The following is an 18,993-nucleotide window of genomic DNA, read 5'->3' as shown; positions in this document are numbered from 1 at the left end:
CAATAGCACTCAACACTTCACGTGTGAAGGGCTAGTTTGTGTTGTCTGTTGTTTCTAAATCCATGCTGACTGTGTGTCAATAGACAGTTCTCTTCGATGTAAGTCATAATGTTAGAACACAATATATGTTCCAAAATCCTGCTGCATATCGAAGTTGATGATATGGCTCTGAATTTTAGTGGATTACTCGTACCACCTTTCTTGAATAGTGGTGTTACCTGTGCAATTTTCCAGTCTTTGGGTACGGATCTTTCGTCGAGCGAGCGGTTGTACACGATTAAGCATGGGGCTAATCCATCAGCGTACTCTGAAAAGAACCAAATTGGTATACAGTCTTGACCGAAAGATTTCCTTTTATTAAGTGATTCACGTTGCTCCACTACTCAGAGGATATCTGCTTCTAAGTTGCTCACGTTGGCAGCTATTCTTGATTCGCATTCTGAAATATTTACTTCCTTTTCTTTGGTGAAGGAATTTCGAAAGGCTGCGTTTAGTAACTCTGCCTCCGCAGCTGTGTCGTCGATAATATCTCCATTGCTGTCGCGCAGAGAAGGCACTGACTGCGCCTTCCCGCTAGCATACTCTACGTGCGACGAGAATGTCTTTGGATTTTCTGCCGGGTTTCGAGATAAGAGTTACGTTGTGGAAACTATTATAACATCTCGCTTTGCTGTCCGCGCTAAATTTCCAGCTCCTGTAAAAGACTGCCAATCTTGGAGACTTTGCGTTAGTTTGAATTTGACAACCTTTTTTCGTTCTTTCTGCAACAGTGTTCTGACCCGTTTTGTGTACCAAGGGGGATCAGCTCCGTCGTTTGTTAATTTATGTGGTATAGATCTCTCAATTGCTGTCGATGCTTTTCTTTGAATTCAAGCCCCATCGGGTCTACACTAAGATTGTTAATTTGTAAGGAATTGAGATTGTCTCTCAGGAAGGCATCAAGTGTATTTTATCTGCTTTTTTGAACAGATATATTTTTGTTTATTTTTGGAGGATTTGGTGTTACAATATTCAAACTCTGTACGATAATCCTGTGTTCACTAACTCCTGTATCCGTTTTAATGCTTAATATTAGCTCAGGCTCATTTGTTGCTAAGAGATCAAGTGTGTTTTCACAATCGTTTACTATTCGCGTGGTCTCAAGATCTAATTACTCGAAATAATTTTCAGATAATGCATTTAGCACAATTTCAAATGATGTTTTATGCATACCTCCGGATTTGAACACATATTTTTGCCAACATATCGAGGGTAAATTAAAATCACCACCAGCTATAATTGTACAAGTCGAGAACGTGTTTGAAATTAAACTCAACTGTTCTTTGAACCTTTCATCAATTGGATCATCTGGGTGTGGAGATCGGTAAAAGGATCCAATTACTAATTTATTCCGTTGCCAAAAATGACCCCTGCCCATACCAACTCACAGGAACTATCTGCTTCAATTTCACTACAAGATAAATTACTTCTAACAGCAACAAACACGACAGCGCTAACTGTCTTTAGCCTACCCATTTGGAACACCGTTAGGTTCTTCGCAGAAATTTCGGCTGAACTTATCTCCAGATTTCGCCAGCTTTCAATGCCTATAGCGAATTGAGAATCAGTGCTTTCTATTAGCGCTTGGAAATCTAGTACTTTCCCAACACGACTACGGCAATCTTTTGCTATACCAATGGTTTCCGTGTCTATGTTCTTCTTATGTTCGACCTGCACCCATTGAATCTGAAGCTCTTTTTGTATTTCCCTGAGACCCTGTAACCTAAAAAAACTGTCCATTCCACGTCACGCAGCCCATGCTACCCGTGCAGCCAAATCCAACCACCTATGGCGCAAGTCGAGGAATCTCCAGCCTACACGGTCGCAGAAACGTCTGAGCCTCTGATTCAGACCCTCCACTCGGCTCTGTACCAGAGGACCGCAATCTGTCGCGTTGATTATGCTGCAAGTGGTGAGCTCTGCTTCCATCTCTATGAGTGTAGAAGAACTGAGACAATGGCTTCAAGGTAAGCAGAGAGCATTTCGCTTTACAATACCTATGATTTGGAGAGAACCTAAAAATCATAGTGAAGGCAGTCATGACTTTGAGAAAGATTGTAGTTATGAGCCCCAAGCAATGAGCCAAAACTCGGAACTAAATGATTTGGTTAGAGACTTAGGCCTTCCAAAGGATTCTGCCGAGGCTTTAGGGCCGATTTTGAAAGAAAAAGTATAGTTTGATTGCTCATGGAAGATCCTTTTCTTAGTACAGGAATAGAGAAAAAGAGTTTGTACCTTTTTTCTATCAAGTTGGTGATCTCGTTTTTTGTACTAATGTTCTTGGGTTGATGGAGACTTTCAATATCAAATATGATCCCGATGAATGGAGACTTTTCATTGATTTCTCTAAAAGAAGTCTTAGAGCTGTTGTTTTGCATAATGGCAATCAATATGCATCTGTACCAGTAGGACATTCAGTTCGTTTGAAAGAATGAGAAACTTGAATTGGTCCTTAAGAAGCTTAAGTCCTCTGATCGTAATTGGACCGTTTGTGAGGATGTGAAAGTGATCGCTATGCTACTAGGCCAACAGAGTGGCTACAAAAGTTCCCGTGCTTCCTCCTTGACCGTAAACAACATTATGTTAAAACAGAATGGCCAATAAGAAAAATTTTGATTCCTGGAGTTAAGAACGTTGAGAAGGAGAGTTTGGTGCATTCTAAAGAGATTTCACTTCCGCCGATTCACATCAAGTTGGGACTGATGAACAATTCGTCAAAACATTGCCTAAAGAAGGGTGTTTTAGATATCTTTATGTGGAATTCCCTGGCCTCTCTGAGGCAAAACTTAAAGAAGGGCTATTTGTTGGGCCTGATATAAGAAAACTTATGGAGGATGAAAATTTAAGAGTTGAAAATGGAAAACCCGCAATGGAAAGAATGGTAGTCTTATAAACAAGTGGTAGCCGGTTTTCTAGGAAATAAAAAAGACCCAAACTACAATAATATTGTTGCCGATCTGTTAACTAACTAAAAACTGTGGGGCTGCAACATGGGTGTTAAAGTTCACTACCTTCATTCCCATCTGGACTATTCTCCAGAAAATCTTGCAGCTGCCAGTGAACAAAAAGGAGAGCGATTTCGACATAAAATAAATGGAATGAAGATATCAAATATTCTGGGACGTGAACATGATGGCTGGGTACTGTTGGATGTTAAAAAGAGAAATTCCTAAACCCCACAGTAGGAGAAATACAAAATTATGTTTGGAAGGAAAAAGGAAACGTTGCTTTTAATAGTATTGCAAGAAAGCCTTATTAAGTTCACTTACTCTACGTTTAAGATTAAATTATGTTTAATGTGGTTTAATAACATTGTACATAAATAATACTGATATAAGAAATGGCATTTTTAGGATTTTTCCTAAAAGTTTTAGCCCTTTTTGTAGACAAACCTTACGTGATAGAAAAAAAACAGTGCCATTTCTGAAATCAGCGCCAAAAACTACATAAAATTCAATTATCAAAACTAAAACAATTTTCAAAAATATTTTTTACGCCCCTGTGTTATTTTTTGGTGTTGCGTTTTTTTCTTTTTTTCGTCAGTGTAAATCTTCCGTAGAGAAGCAGCTCAAAATAACAATATATCATAGCAAATAATAAAATTCAACGTATGAAGAAGTGTATCCTGTTTACTTCGAAGAGCTAACAATGGTTAAATTTGAAAATAACGAACTTGTTATGACAAAAGTACGGAAATTGAACATTTAAGTGTATTTATTGAAACTGACGTAAAGCAAAATTCCCTGAACTGTTTCTTCAAAAAAGTCATAATTTGAATTATTTATCTGTCCTGCGGTTAGTTTGATTGACTAAAGTGACACAAATAGAAATATCACGCAGATTTTTTGTGACTTCTGTAAAAAAATAACGGCACAACTCAAAATAATACAATTTTGAACTTCTTATCGATGATTGGCTCGCTGTGTAATTCAATGTCGAGCTAACAATGCAACGCTTTTGCTGTCATGATCACGTTCCCACTCCAAATAATTACAGTGACACAAATGCCCTCTAACGGCCGAGTTATGAAAGTACAGAGACAAACCATTGATGAGTGATCAAGAAACATTCCTTCAATTCTGCCACAGAAACAACTCGAAAATGAAGAAGCAGTGTTCGTTGTAATACGTTGCGTAGCACTTAACGCAACCGTTCGGAGCGTGTGAACTTGTAGGAAAACAGGCTGGACGCCTCGTCTGCCGACGCCATTGCCGGTGCCTGTTGTCAATTTAGCCACGTGGGGATGAGCCCGGTTAGAGCCAGCCGCGGTCAGTGTTGCAACAGCAGGCGCGTTGAAATCTAGTTCTACGAAGTCTCGCACCACGGGAGAGTCAGTCACTTTAATTACACCACAGAAGCCAATATTGCGACGCTCTAAAATCTTATCCATATTCTAAAGTCAACAAGGCGCGTAATGGGGCCCCTTAGGGATATGGCAGCAAGAGAGGGGAAGAAAACCAATGTGCACTCCGTGTGCATACCGGGGGGGAGTCATTCCAGATGTGGAAAGGGTCCTTCCGGATGCCATGAAGGGTACAGGGTGCACCCATCTGCAGGTGGTCGCTCATGTCGGCACCAATGATGTGTGTCGCTATGGATCCGAGGAAATCATCTCTGGCTTCCGGCGGCTATCTGATTTGGTGAAGACTGCCAGTCTCGCTAGCGGGATGAAAGCAGAGCTCACCATCTGCAGCATCGTCGACAAGACTGACTGAGGTCCTTTGGTACAGAGCCGAGTGGAGGTTCTGAATCAGAGGCTGAGACGGTTCTGCGACCGCGTGGGCTGCAGATTCCTCGACTTGCGACATAGGGTGGTGGGGTTTCGGATTCCGCTGGATAGGTCAGGAGTCCACTACACGCAACAAGCGGCTACACGGGTAGCAGGTGTTGTGTGGCGTGGGCTGGTCGGTTTTTTAGGTTAGATGGCCTTGGGCAAGTACAGAAAGGGCAACAGCCTCAACGGGTGCAGGGCAAAGTCAGGACATGCGGGGACCAAGCAGCAATCGGTATTGTAATTGTAAACTGTGGAAGCTGCGTTGGTAAAGTACCGGAACTTCAAGCGCTGATACAAAGCACCGAAGCCGAAATCGTTATAGGTACAGAAAGCTGGTTGAAGCCAGAGATAAATTCTGCCGAAATTTTTACAAAGGTACAGACGGTGTTTAGAAAGGATAGATTGCATGCAACCGGTGGTGGAGTGTTCGTCGCTGTTAGTAGCAGTTTATCCTGTAGTGAAATAGAAGTGGATAGTTCCTGTGAATTATTATGGGTGGAGGTTACACTCAACAACCGAGCTAGGTTAATAATTGGCTCCTTTTACCGACCTCCCGACTCAGCAGCATTAGTGGCAGAACAACTGAGAGAAAATTTGGAATACATTTCACATAAATCTTCTCAGCATGTTATAGTCTTAGGTGGAGATTTCAATTTACCAGATATAGACTGGGACACTCAGATGTTTAGGACGGGTGGTAGGGACAGAGCATCGAGTGACATTATACTGAGTGCACTATCCGAAAATTACCTCGAGCAATTAAACAGAGAACCGACTCGTGGAGATAACATCTTTGACCTACTGATAACAAACAGACCCGAACTTTTCGACTCTGTATGTGCAAAACAGGGAATCAATGATCATAAGGCCGTTGCAGCATCCCTGAATATGGAAGTTAATAGGAATATAAAAAAAGGGAGGAAGGTTTATCTGTTTAGCAAGAGTAATAGAAGGCAGATTTCAGACTACCTAACAGATCAAAACGAAAATTTCTGTTCCGACACTGACAATGTTGAGTGTTTATGGAAAAAGTTCAAGGCAATCGTGAAATGCGTTTTAGACAGTTACGTGCCGAGTAAAACTGTGAGGGACGGGAAAAACCCATCGTGGTTCAACAACGAAGTTAGGAACCTACTGCGAAAGCAAAGAGAGCTTCACTCCAAGTGTAAACGCAGCCAAAACCTCTCAGACAAACAGACGCTAAACGATGTCAAAGTTAGCGTAAGGAGGGATATGCGTGAAGCGTTCAGTGAATTCGAAAGTAAATTTCTATGTACCGACTTGACAGAAAATCCTAGGAAGTTCTGGTCTTACGTTAAATCAGTAAGTGGCTCGAAACAGCATATCCAGACACTCCGGGATTATGATGGCATTGAAACAGAGGATGACACGCGTAAAGCTGAAATACTAAACACCTTTTTCCAAAGCTGTTTCACAGAGGAAGACCGCACTGCAGTTCCTTCTCTAAATACTGGCTGGCTCTGAGCACTATGGGACTCAACTGCTGAGGTCATTAGTCCCCTAGAACTTAGAACTAGTTAAACCTAACTAACCTAAGGACATCACAAACATCCATGCCCGAGGCAGGATTCGAACCTGCGACCGTAGCGGTCTTGCGGTTCCAGACTGCAGCGCCTTTAACCGCACGGCCACTTTGGCCGGCCCTTCTCTAAATCCTCGCACAAACGAAAAAATGGCTGACATCGAAATAAGTGTCCAAGGAATAGAAAAGCAACTGGAATCACTCAACAGAGGAAAGTCCACTGGACCTGACGGGATACCAATTCGATTCTACACAGAGTACGCGAAAGAACTTGCCCCCCTTCCAACAGCCGTGTACCGCAAGTCTCTAGAGGAACGGAAGGTTCCAAATGATTGGAAAAGAGCACAGGTAGTCCCAGTCTTCAAGAAGCGTCGTCGAGCAGATGCGCAAAACTATAGACCTATATCTCTGACGTCGATCTGTTGTAGAATTTTAGAACATGTTTTTTGCTCGAGTATCATGTCGTTTTTGGAAACCCAGAATCTACTATGTAGGAATCAACATGGATTCCGGAAACAGCGAACGTGTGAGACCCAACTCGCTTTATTTGTTCATGAGACCCAGAAAATATTAGATACAGGCTCCCAGGAAGATGCTATTTTTCTTGGCTTCCGGAAGGCGTTCGATACAGTTCCGCACTGTCGCCTGATAAACAAAGTAAGAGCCTACGGAATATCAGACCAGCTGTGTGGCTGAATTGAAGTTTTTTTAGCAAACAGAACACAGCATGTTGTTATCAATGGAGAGACGTCTACAGACGTTAAAGTAACCTCTGGCGTGCCACAGGGGAGTGTTATTGGACCATTGCTTTTCACAATATATATAAATGACCTAGTAGATAGTGTCGGAAGTCCCATGCGGCTTTTCGCGGATGATGCTGTAGTATACAGAGAAGTTGAAGCATTAGAAAATTGTAGCGAAATGCAGGAAGATCTGCAGCGGATAGGCACTTGGTGCAGGGAGTGGCAACTGACCCTTAACGTAGTCAAATGTAATGTATTGCGAATACATAGAAAGAAGTATCCTTTATTGTGTGATTATATGATAGCGGAACAAACACTGGTAGCAGTTACTTCTGTAAAATATCTGGGAGTATGCGTGCGGAACGATTTGAAGTGGAACGATCATATAAAATTAATTGTTGGTAAGGCGGGTACCTGGTTGAGATTCATTGGGAGAGTGCTTAGAAAATGTAGTCCATCAACAAAGGAGGTGGCTTACAAAACACTCGTTCGACCTATACTTGAGTATTGCTCATCAGTGTGGGATCCGTACCAGATCGGGTTGACGGAGGAGATAGAGAAGATCCAAAGAAGAGCGGCGCGTTTCGTCACAGGGTTATTTGGTAACCGTGATAGCGTTACGGAGATGTTTCACAAACTCAAGTGGCAGACTCTGCAAGAGAGGCGCTCTGCATCGCGGTGTAGCTTGCTCGCCAGGTTTCGAGAGGGTGCGTTTCTGGATGAGGTATCGAATATATTGCTTCCCCCTACTTATACCTCCCGAGGAGGTCACGAATGTAAAATTAGAGAGATTAGAGCGCGCACGGAGGCTTTCAGATAGTCGTTCTTCCCGCGAACCATACGCGACTGGAACAGGAAAGGGAGGTAGTGACAGTGGCACGTAAAGTGCCCTCCGCCACACACCGTTGGGTGGCTTGCGGAGTATAAATGTAGATGTAGATGTACTGAATAATGCCATTGCGAAGGATTTCGTCTTGAAAAGAAGCATCACAAGGGCAGTTAAAGTTACAACTCGTTTCATCCCCTCGCTTCTGCGAGCCGCTCCTAGTAACACTGATTACAGTGACAACACATACGAAAAAAATCGCGAAGAGCAGCAGCCAAATGAATATGAGAATCAAAAAATACATCTAACTTTCTAACGATGGACCACAGGGTAGGTGTGAGGCTCTACTTGAGAAAATAGCTTCCTACATAATCTAAAAATGTTCACTCTCAAGGATGGAAAAAAAAGAAAGAACACTGTGAGTCATCTGTTGGGTGCGAATTGTTGCTCCAACTGCTTCTTATACTCCGTCCTGTCTTGTATTGCAGCGAAGTAACAGAATGGAGGAGGCGGCACCTGGCCGCCGTAATCAAATGGTTCAAATGGCTCTGAGCACTATGGGACTCAACTGCTGAGGTCATTAGTCCCCTAGAACTTAGAACTAGTTAAACCTAACTAATCTAAGGACATCACAAACATCCATGCCCGAGGCAGGATTCGAACCTGCGACCGTAGCGGTCTTGCGGTTCCAGACTGCAGCGCCTTTAACCGCACGGCCACTTCGGCCGGCTGCCGCCGTAATCCTGTGCTTCAGCAGTAGCTTGCTGCTGGGCTTGCTGTGCGTCCAGCAGTCTGTTAATGGTCGACAGTAATGTTTGTATTTGTTGGCTCTGAAATTGAATAAGTGCAGTGAGTGACGTCTCTCCCGCTGTAGCAATCTCATACAAGATTCAGTATATGAGAAAAAAATTTCAAATATTTTTCGGCCAAGGAAGAGAAAGAAATTGATTAATTTGATATTAGGTTTTGCCAGTGATGTTTACTCAATTCCGTGCATCACAGCAATCACGTTCTACTCAGCAGAAATGTTTTTGTGTACGTCCACAACTGGCCATTAAAATTTCTACACCACGAAGATGACGTGCTACAGACGGGAAATTTAACCGACAGGAAGAAGATGCTGTGATAGGCAAATGACTAGTTTTTCAGTGCATTCACACAAGGTTGGCGTCGGTGGCGACAGCTACAACGTACTGACATGAGGAAAGTTTCCAACCGATTTCTCATACACAAACAGCAGTTGCCCGGCGTTGCCTGGTGAAACGTTGTTGTGATGCCTCGTGTAAGGAGGAGAAATGCATACCATCACGTTTCCGACTTTGATAAATGTCGGATTGTAGACTATCGCGATTGCGGTTTATCGTATCGCGACCTTGCTACTCACGTTGGTCGAGATCGAATGACTGTTAGCAGAATATGGAATCGTTGGGTTCAGGAGGGTAATACGGAACGCCATGCTGTATCCCAATGGCCTCGTATCACTAGCTGTCGAGATGACAGGCATCTTATCCGCATGGCTGTAATGGATCGTGCAGCCACGTCTCGATCCTTGAGTCAGCAGATGGTGACGTTTGCAAGGCAACAACCATCTGCCCGAACAGTTCGACGACATTTGCAGGCCGCCCGTGGTGGCCGAGCGGTTCTAGGCGCTTCAATCTTGAACCGCGCGACCGCTACGGTCGCAGTTTTGAATCTTGCCTCGGGCATGGATGTGTGTGATGTCCTTAGGTTAGTTAGGTTTAAGTAGTTCTAAGTTCTAGGGACTGATGACCTCAGACGTTAAGTCCCATAGTGCTCAGAGCCGTTTGAACTATTTTTGACGTTTGCAGCAGCACGGACTATCAGCTCGGAGACCACGGCTGCGGTTACCCCTGACGCTGCGTGACAGACAGGAGTGCCTTCGATGGTGTACTCAACGACGAACCTTGGTGCACCAATTGCAAAACGTCATTTTTTCGGATGAATCCAGGTTCTGTTTACAGCATCACGATGGTCGCATCCGTGTTTGGCGACATCGCGGTGAACGCACATGGGAAGCGTGTATTCGTCATCGGCATACTGGCGTATCACCCGGCGTGATGGTATGGGGTGCCATTGGTTACACGTCTCGATCACCTCTTGTTCGCACTGACGGCACTTTGAACAGTGGACGTTACATTTCAGATGTGTTATGACCCGTGGCTCTACCCTTCATTCGATCCCTGCGAAATCCCATATTTCAGCGGGATAATTCACGACCGCATGTTGCAGGTCCTGTACCGGTCTTTCTGGATACAGAAAATGTTCGACTGCTGCCCTGGCTAGCACACTCTCCAGATCTCTCACCAATTGAAAACGTCTGCTCAATGGTGGCCGAGCAACTGGCTCGTCACAATACGCCAGTCACTACTCTTGATGAACTGTGGTATCGTGTTGAAGCTGCATAGGCAGCTGTACCTGTACACGCCATCCAAGCTCTGTTTGACTCAATGCCCAGGCGTATCAAGGCCGTTATTACGGCCAGAGGTGGTTGTTCTGGGTACTGATTTCTCAGGATCTATGCATCCAAATTGCCTGAAAATTTAATCACATATCAGTTCTAGTATAATATATTTGTCCAATGAATATCCGTTTATCATCTGCATTTCTTCTTGGTGTAGCAATATTAATGGCCAGTTGTGTAGTTGGCAAGAGATGGCGTAGACAAAACTAACATTCAATAAATGGACAAAACATGAGAATATTTATTTACATCACTTAAAGTATAAAGAATTATATGCATATCTTTCATGCACTGCACTACACCCTTCCAACACGGTCTATAGTTTAGTCTCTTGCTAGCTGTAACAGTATTAGTAGCGTCGTGCTAGGACCCATTCTCACAGCGAAGCTTCCATGGTTTGGGAGGGTTCCTGGCGTGCGGCGTGTTGAAACGATATGCAGAAAGTTACATTTGTATTTAATTTTGTTCGTGCTTCCTTAGTTTAGGAATCGTGACTGTTTGGAATAATTATTTGTGTTTTTCTGCTACGAGTCACAATTGTTTATTTTAGTTTCAATTTAACACACTGCAACGCGTTTCAAGCATGTTTTGCTCGTCAGCAGGCTTTTATGGATAAAGATGTTACTAAAAGTTTATAGTCTAAATTAATCTTGAATTGTTTCTCTTCGCTATTATACTGCTGGAGTGGCTATTGGGGTATTTGGGGTGCGGGCAGAGGCTGGTCGAAAATCGGTATCCATTCCTGTCTTCAGCTGGTGTGGAGATGTGTCTCGTTACTGCGTCAGATACCACAACTGGTGTGGGTTGCAGATAATTTTGCATCAGTTGTTATGGTGTGATAATCGTGTGATATGTATTTATAAACTTCGGTTGCTTACTCACGATTTTGACGTCCCAAGGCTCCAGCTACGTCGTTGGTACACTGGCGGAGCTGTTGTCCAACGTCACACTGTTGGACTGCTTAACCTAACACTGTTTTAACGTATTTTCACTGCAAAAGCTTTTCTCCATAGATGTAAACAGTGTATTTTAAATGCAATATGGTGGCCTTGGAGCATGTGAATGAGAACCCACTATCGTTGCTTTCCAGTGATATTCGGTCTAACGACAGTCCAGTAGTCGTTTGTTTCGTACTGACATGTTGTCAGTCCTCGGTAGCTGAGTGGTTGCCGGCACGGTAGCTCAGCGTGTTCGGTCACAGGGCTGCGTGCTCTCTGAAATAAAAAAAACTGAGTCAAAGAATCAACGATCAACTTGAACGGATGTCTTGTGACGTCCGTCCAGACCAAACGCAACGAACTATACAGAACAAAAAGAGAAAAAAAAAGTGCTCAGCGCGACAGAATGTCAATCCTAAGGGCCCGGGTTCGATTCCCGGCTGCGTCGGAGATTTTCTCCGCGCGGGGACTGGGTGTTGTGGTGTGCTAATCATCATCATTTCATCCCCATCGACGCGCAAGTCGCCGAAGTCGCGTCAAATCGAAAGACTTGCACCCGGCAAACGATCTACCTGACGGGAGGTCCTAGTCACACGACATTTATATTTATACTGACATATTAAATCTGTTGCATTAATACTGGTTTAATGCCATTGAAGATTTTTGAGTTTTTCAATTCAGTTATCTCAGTAAGAATATTATCGTCTTTTTTGCGTAATGAATGAAAATTTTTTCTTCTTACATCATATCCATTCTTTTATCTTATTCGATTTTGTACAGAATTTCAGTATTGTCTTCGATTTTCAATGGGTGATCTGTCTCATTAATGTGTCGCTCCTGAGGGTTGGTTACACTTCTCTAGCCTGTAGCAGTCTGTTTTATGTTTTTTAAATCGAGTTCTGAAATTTCCGAGCCGGCCGTTGTGGCCGAGCGGTTCTAGGCACTTCAGTCTGGAACCGCGCGACCCCTACGGTCGCAGGTTCGAATCCTGCCTCGGGCATGGATGTGTGTGATGTCTCTAGGTTAGGTAGGTTTAAGCAGTTCTAAGTTCTAGGGGACTGATGACCTCAGATGTTAAGTCCCATAGTTATCAGAGCCATTTGAACCATTTTTTGAAATTTCTGCCTGTGTGACCTACATAATTTTTGTTGTATTGGCTGCATGTTTCAGATCCATCAAGATCTGTATCAGGTGGTTTCATATCATGATAAGCCTCCTGTTTAGATTGTTGGTGGTGCCAAAGCTCATTTTTACATCAGCGTTTTTGAATAGCCTAGCTCATTTACCAGCTACCATACTATGATATGGAATTTCTACATATTTCACTGCTGGAATGTTATCAGTTTTCAGTGTAGTTTGTCGAATTTGTTTTTTATCCGTTGTGACATGGTATTAATGACTAAAGGATCAGATGCACTGTTTATCGCAATATGTTACATGGTTTCTGTTATTGTTAGAGTTCCGTATGTTGAAGTGGGATTTTTTGGGGGTCTGCACAGCACTGATCTGTATGCAGCTTTTTGTGGGAGGTCGGATGTGTAAAGCGGTTTGGTATAGTAGCGTGTGTACCAACAGGTCTTTTGGGGGCAATGAAAGACACTTCCTGGTTCTGATTTGATATTTTCATGTCATGAAAAGATATGGCTCTGTTCTCTTCATATTCAAGGGTGAACTAGATGTTTTTATGCAGACAGTTGAATTTATTAAGAGCGTATGTTACTTCATCATCAGTTTCACAAAACAGAACGAGGGTGCCATCCACATTCCTCTCATAGAATTTAACTTTGCTTGTGATACTATTATTTAGTTTCAATATTTTGTTCTGTATGTGCTTGAAGAATATTTCAGCAATTAGGCCACTAAGATGTCTTGCTTTTGCAAGCCCTGGTTCTTGCTTGTAAATTTTGTTGTTGCAAGAGTAGAAATTATGTGAGAGTACTAAATTAACAGGTCTCTAAACTCTGTTATAACTGGTCTCCTCGTTGTTCTGTTTTTCGTTAGGATGTTTCTTACTACGTCAACTGTTTCATCGTTCTGTGTGCTTCTATATAAGTTTACAGTATGTGAGGATGTGGTATGAGGTGGTACAATTCGGTTATCCATACTATTGATAATTTCATAGTTGTTCTTTAGGAAATAAGACTTTTCGAATGTGTACTTTTCAGCTCTCAGCAATTTGTAGATGGGTCTATTAATTGCATCCAGTGAGCTGAAGTGAAGACAGCGTCCCCTGGTGGCGTCCACAGCGCCCTCCGTAGGGAGCCGCTGAGCCCTGAGGAGGGGTGGATCGCTGGGGTGCGCTGGCAGCCTGTTCAAATGTAACTCCTCCATGGAGTGTGAGCAGCGTGACAAAGACTCCGTCAACACATCACGGGATTTACTCTCCGCCATGCCCTAAATATTGTCTTACCAAAACATTGTGACCACCTGCTCAATAGCTTGTTTGTCCGTCTTTGGAACAGAATACATCACTTGTTGGTATATTTGCAGAGGTATGCGGCATTAGATGTCTTCGCACATGTCATGTGATTCGCGTAAATAACGGAAAGCTAAACTGCGTACGCGGTGATGACGCCCAGTAACGAACGTAGGGTTCCATAGGATTTGCATCAGCTGGATCTGGTCGCACTATAATGCTGGTTCACTGTAATGCTCCTCAGACTACTGTACCACGATTGTGGCTTCGAGACACGGATAATTATACTGCTGAAAGATGACACCGCCGTCGGGGAAAGCATCGAGCATTAAGGCATGCAGGTGGTTCGATGCTGGGTCAGAGTATCTTCGATTAGACACTGGGTAATAGAACCCAGTACGTTGCCCTCGGTGGTGAGTGTTCATCGGAGGTGAGGGTATCATCTGGAGTGCCCCAGGGAAGTGTGGTAGGTCCGCTGTTGTTTTTTATCTACATAAATGATCTTTTGGATAGGGTGGATAGCAATGTGCGTCTGTTTGCTGATGATGCTGTGGTGTACGGGAAGGTGTCGTCGTTGAGTGACTGTAGGAGGATACAAGATGACTTGATCAGGATTTGTGATTGGTGTAAAGAATGGCAGCTAACTCTAAATATAGATAAATGTAAATTAATGCAGATGAATAGGAAAAAGAACCCCGTAATTTTTGAATACTCCACTAGTAGTGTAGCGCTTGACACACTCACGTCGATTAAATATTTGGGCGTAACATTGCAGAGCGATATGAAGTGGGACAAGCATGTAATGGTAGTTGTGGGGAAGGCGAATAGTCGTCTTCGGTTCATTGGTAGAATTTTGGGAAGATGTGGTTCATCTGTAAAAGAGACCGCTTATAAAACACTAATACGACCTATTCTTGAGTACTGCTCGAGCGTTTGGGATCCCTACCAGTTCAGATTGAGGGAGGACATAGAAGCAATTCAGAGGCGGGCTGCTAGATTTGTTACTGGTAGGTTTGATCATCACGCGGGTGTTACGGAAATGCTTCAGGAACTCGGGTGGGAGTCTCTAGAGGAAAAGAGGCGTTCTTTTCGTGAATCGCTACTGAGGAAATTTAGAGAACCAGCATTTGAGGCTGACTGCAGTACAATTTTACTGCCGCCAACTTACATTTCGCGGAAAGACCACAAAGATAAGACAAGAGAGATTAGGGCTCGTACAGAGGCATATAGGCAGTCATTTTTCCATCGTTGTGTTTCGGAGTTGAACAGGAAGAGAAGATGCTAGTTGTGGTACCCTCCTCCACGCACCGTATGGTGGATTGCAGAGTATGTATGTAGATGTAGATGTAGATTACTACCACAGGTGCCAGAGAATGTTTCCTACAGCATACTACTGCTCCCGCCAGCCTGCGTCCGTAACGCGCTGCATGTTCCGAGCGGCTGTTCACCTCGATGACAGAGTCTGTGGAGACGACCACCACCCGACACGATTCCCGATGGTCCCGTGTCCACTGAAATCGTAACTGACGATGGAGTTGGGTCAGCACGTGAAGTCGTAGCAAAATATGCTGCGGAGCTTCATGTTCAACACTGTATGATGGTGTGCTCCGAAACACTTGTGAGTCCATCAGCACAGAACAGACAAGCCTCCGAACCGCAAGTTCTGTGAAGAGCCATGGACATCCAACCATTTAGCGTCTAGTTGCAGTTTCACTGTCCTGCTTTCTTCCGTAGATGCTCACGACAAGAGCACGTGAACATTCGACTAGCCTCGCCGTTTTCGAGAAGCTCGTTCACAGGCTTTGCGTAGTAATAATCTGCCTTTTGTCTCAAAGTCGCTTATCTCAATGGATTTCCCCATTTGCTGTCCATATCTTCGCTAGAGTCATCCTCTGTCCGTGTATACTTTTGTTATCGCGTCACGTGCCTGCAACACCACCAGGCCGCATCCAACGTCGCGGTGAGTAGTGGTCATAATGTCTCGGCGCATTAGTGTATATGCAGATGTGGACAGGAGCAAAGCTTCGGACCTTCGGCATTCTCCTATTTCCTTAATGACAGCGTCCAATGGTAACACATTGTGCCTTAATTTAGTTCCCAGGCACGGTCTTTTTTAGACGAATAGAATATCCAGTTAGTAATGGGATTTTCACTGAGGCGACAAAAGTCATGGGATAGCGACATGCTCATATATAGATGGTGGTAGTATCGTGCACACAAGGTATAAAAGGGGAGTGCATTGGCAGAGCTGTCATTTGTACTCAGATGATTCGCGCGAAAGGCTTCCGACGGGAACCAACTGACTTTGAGGAAGGAATGGTAGTTGGAGCTAAATGGATCAAATGGCTCTGAGCACTATGGGACTCAACTGCTGAGGTCATTAGTCCCCTAGAACTTAGAACTAGTTAAACCTAACTAACCTAAAGACATCACAAACATCCATGCCCGAGGCAGGATTCGAACCTGCGACCGTAGCGGTCTTGCGGTTCCAGACTGCAGCGCCTTTAACCGCACGGCCACTTCGGCCGGCTAGTTGGAGCTAGATACATGGGACATTCCATTTGGGAAATCGTTAGGGAATTCAATATTCCAAGATCCACAGTGCCAAGAGAGCAACGAGAATACCACATTACAAGCATTATCTCTCACCACTGACAACACAGTGACTAAAGAAAGGCCTTCACTTAACGACCGAGAACAGCGACGTCTAAGGAATAACCACAGAAACAATGTGGGACGTACAACGAACGTATCCCTTAGCACAGTGTGGCGAAATCCGGCGTTAGTGGGCTACGGCAGCACACGACCGACGCGAGTGCTTTTGCTAACTGTGCGACACCCGCGTGCAGCGCCTCTCCTGGTTTAGAGACCATAATGTTTGCACCCTAGACGACTGGTCGGATGAATCCCGATTTCAGTGGGTCAGAGCTGATGGTAGGGTTCGAGTGTGGCGCAGACCCGACGAAGCCATAGACTCAAGTTATCAACAGGGCACTGTGCAAGCTGGTAGTGGCTCCATAATGGTGTAGGCTGTGTTTACATGGAATGGTCTGGGTCCTCTGGTCCAACCGAACGGATGATTGGCTGGAAATGGTTATGATCGGCTACTTGGGGATCATTTGTAGCCACTGACGGACTTCGTGTTCCCCAATCAACGATGGAATTTTTATGGATGATAATTCCCCTTGTCACCGTGCCACAATTGTTCGCTATTGGTTTCAGGAACATTCTAGACAATTCGAGCTAATGACTTGTCCATCTGACGTGAATTCCATAGAACATTAGTGGGATATAATAGAAACGTCTGTTTGTGTCCCAAATCCTGCACCGCCAACACTTTCACAATTATGGACGGCTATAGAGTCAGCATGGCTCAATATCTTTGCAGAGGAGTTCCAACGACTTGTTGAGTCCATGCCACGCCAAGTTTCTGCACTACGCTGGGCAAAAGTAAGTCCGACACGATATTAGGAGGACTCCCATGACTTTCGTCACCTCAGTGTACTATTTTTGTGGGCTAAGAAATGAATAATAGCGCTGGGAGATTTCTAGGAAAAGTAAAGTGCCATATTTTCTAGATATTTCATTCGTTGATCTGAAAATGAAGTATTTTTTTGGTAATTTAAAGCATATAAATATATAGAAAAGCGTATAAATGTAGTTCTGGATATTTGTGGCAGGAGTGACCAAGGTACAATGTTAGCGTATGGTGTGTATGTAAGCATTACACCAAGAAGCACTATACGGTTCAAAAACGTTGTGCCTTGTTATTAAAACCACGGCGGAACTTCCTTTATAGGATAAGAACCTGTGATTGGGGACCTAGCACATCGTAGCCCTTTGACATCTGCACCTGCCATCCGAGAACTACTAATGGACACCGTACGACACTCTGTGTGATGTGCGCCATTGACTAGCAGCAGCCGGACTGTGGAGTTACCGTCCCATGAGTAGACTACTGTTAGCAATGCAACACGGACGGCTGCGTTTGGCGTGTTGCCGTGACCGGTAAGAAGGAACTGGTGATGAATGTCGTCGCAATGTGATGAGCGATGAATCACAGTTCTGGACTATCCCGAATGACCATCGTTCGACGAGTGAGGCGGTGAACGTGGGAGAAGACCCAATCTTCCAGTGTTTTGGAGAGGCAGTGAGATATTACTCCTGACGTCATGTGCGGGAGGCCATCGGGTATGATTTCATGTCACGACTGGTGGTGACTGGGGGAACTCTGACACCAAAACGGTACGTCATGAACATCCTGAGTCTTCGTGGTTTAGTTCTGATCGTAGTGATATTTTCTATTTTTTACTTCTCCACGAGCAGTACATGTCTCTATTAACTATTTGCCTGATGCTGAGGTATTCCTGTAACCAGAAAGATCAGCAAATCTGCCCCTATAAAATATGTATGGCACCATCTAGGACGTCAGCTCCGTCACACATTCGTATCCAGGGTATCCATTACTATTTACAACAGTTATAGGCCACTTTGTGTCGGGAAAAGATATAACAACTTTATGACATCTTTCCCAACCGAATCAATGCGTGCAACCAGGCCAGTGGGGGTTCAAATTTGTGCTGGTAAGTGAGTTCATACGGCAGGTTCTTCGTAAATTTGAGTCGATTTTGTAATCACTGAAATAGCGTTACAGAGCAGTTCTATCCGTGAAGCTTCATATTGTCTCTCTTCCGGGTGCTTCACTTTATTTGTCAAGCAGTATATTAATTTCCACGTTTTTGCGTTAGGTTTTAGAGGTACGTATATGGAGGTTTCAAACATACACTGAGATTTGTTAAACTCTTTTGTTCCAGTTTGCACCTTTCGATGAGCCCCACAGTCGCTAAAATAATAGAGAGGTTCTGTCAAGAAGCTGTTTGGATTTGACAACAAGCATTCCAACTTTCGATGCGGGATATTGTGCTGTTCTTATGTAGATATTCTTTAATTATGCAGTCTTTTGTTTCTTCAGTACTTGGATAGCCGTCTCAGGCGTCTTTATACAAAAGGTAGCTGTTAGTCGTTTACTGCGCAGTGCGTAGTTTTCGACGTCATTTAGGATGCTGTTATCTAGCTGAGCCTCCAGATTTCACTAGTCTTTCAGTCGTTCTCGTTATAACTTGTTGACTCCGAAGAGAATTTTTCCGAGAACTGACGTCTAGAGATTATAAGTCACGTTTTTCCGGTCGCGCGCGCTCAGTTCCGCGAGCCTGCGCCTCCTCTAGTCACATC

Source organism: Schistocerca americana, chromosome 1 (genome assembly GCF_021461395.2).
Source record: "Schistocerca americana isolate TAMUIC-IGC-003095 chromosome 1, iqSchAmer2.1, whole genome shotgun sequence".
Classification (NCBI taxonomy): domain Eukaryota; kingdom Metazoa; phylum Arthropoda; class Insecta; order Orthoptera; family Acrididae; genus Schistocerca; species Schistocerca americana.
Note: the sequence above shows the minus strand (reverse complement) of the source record.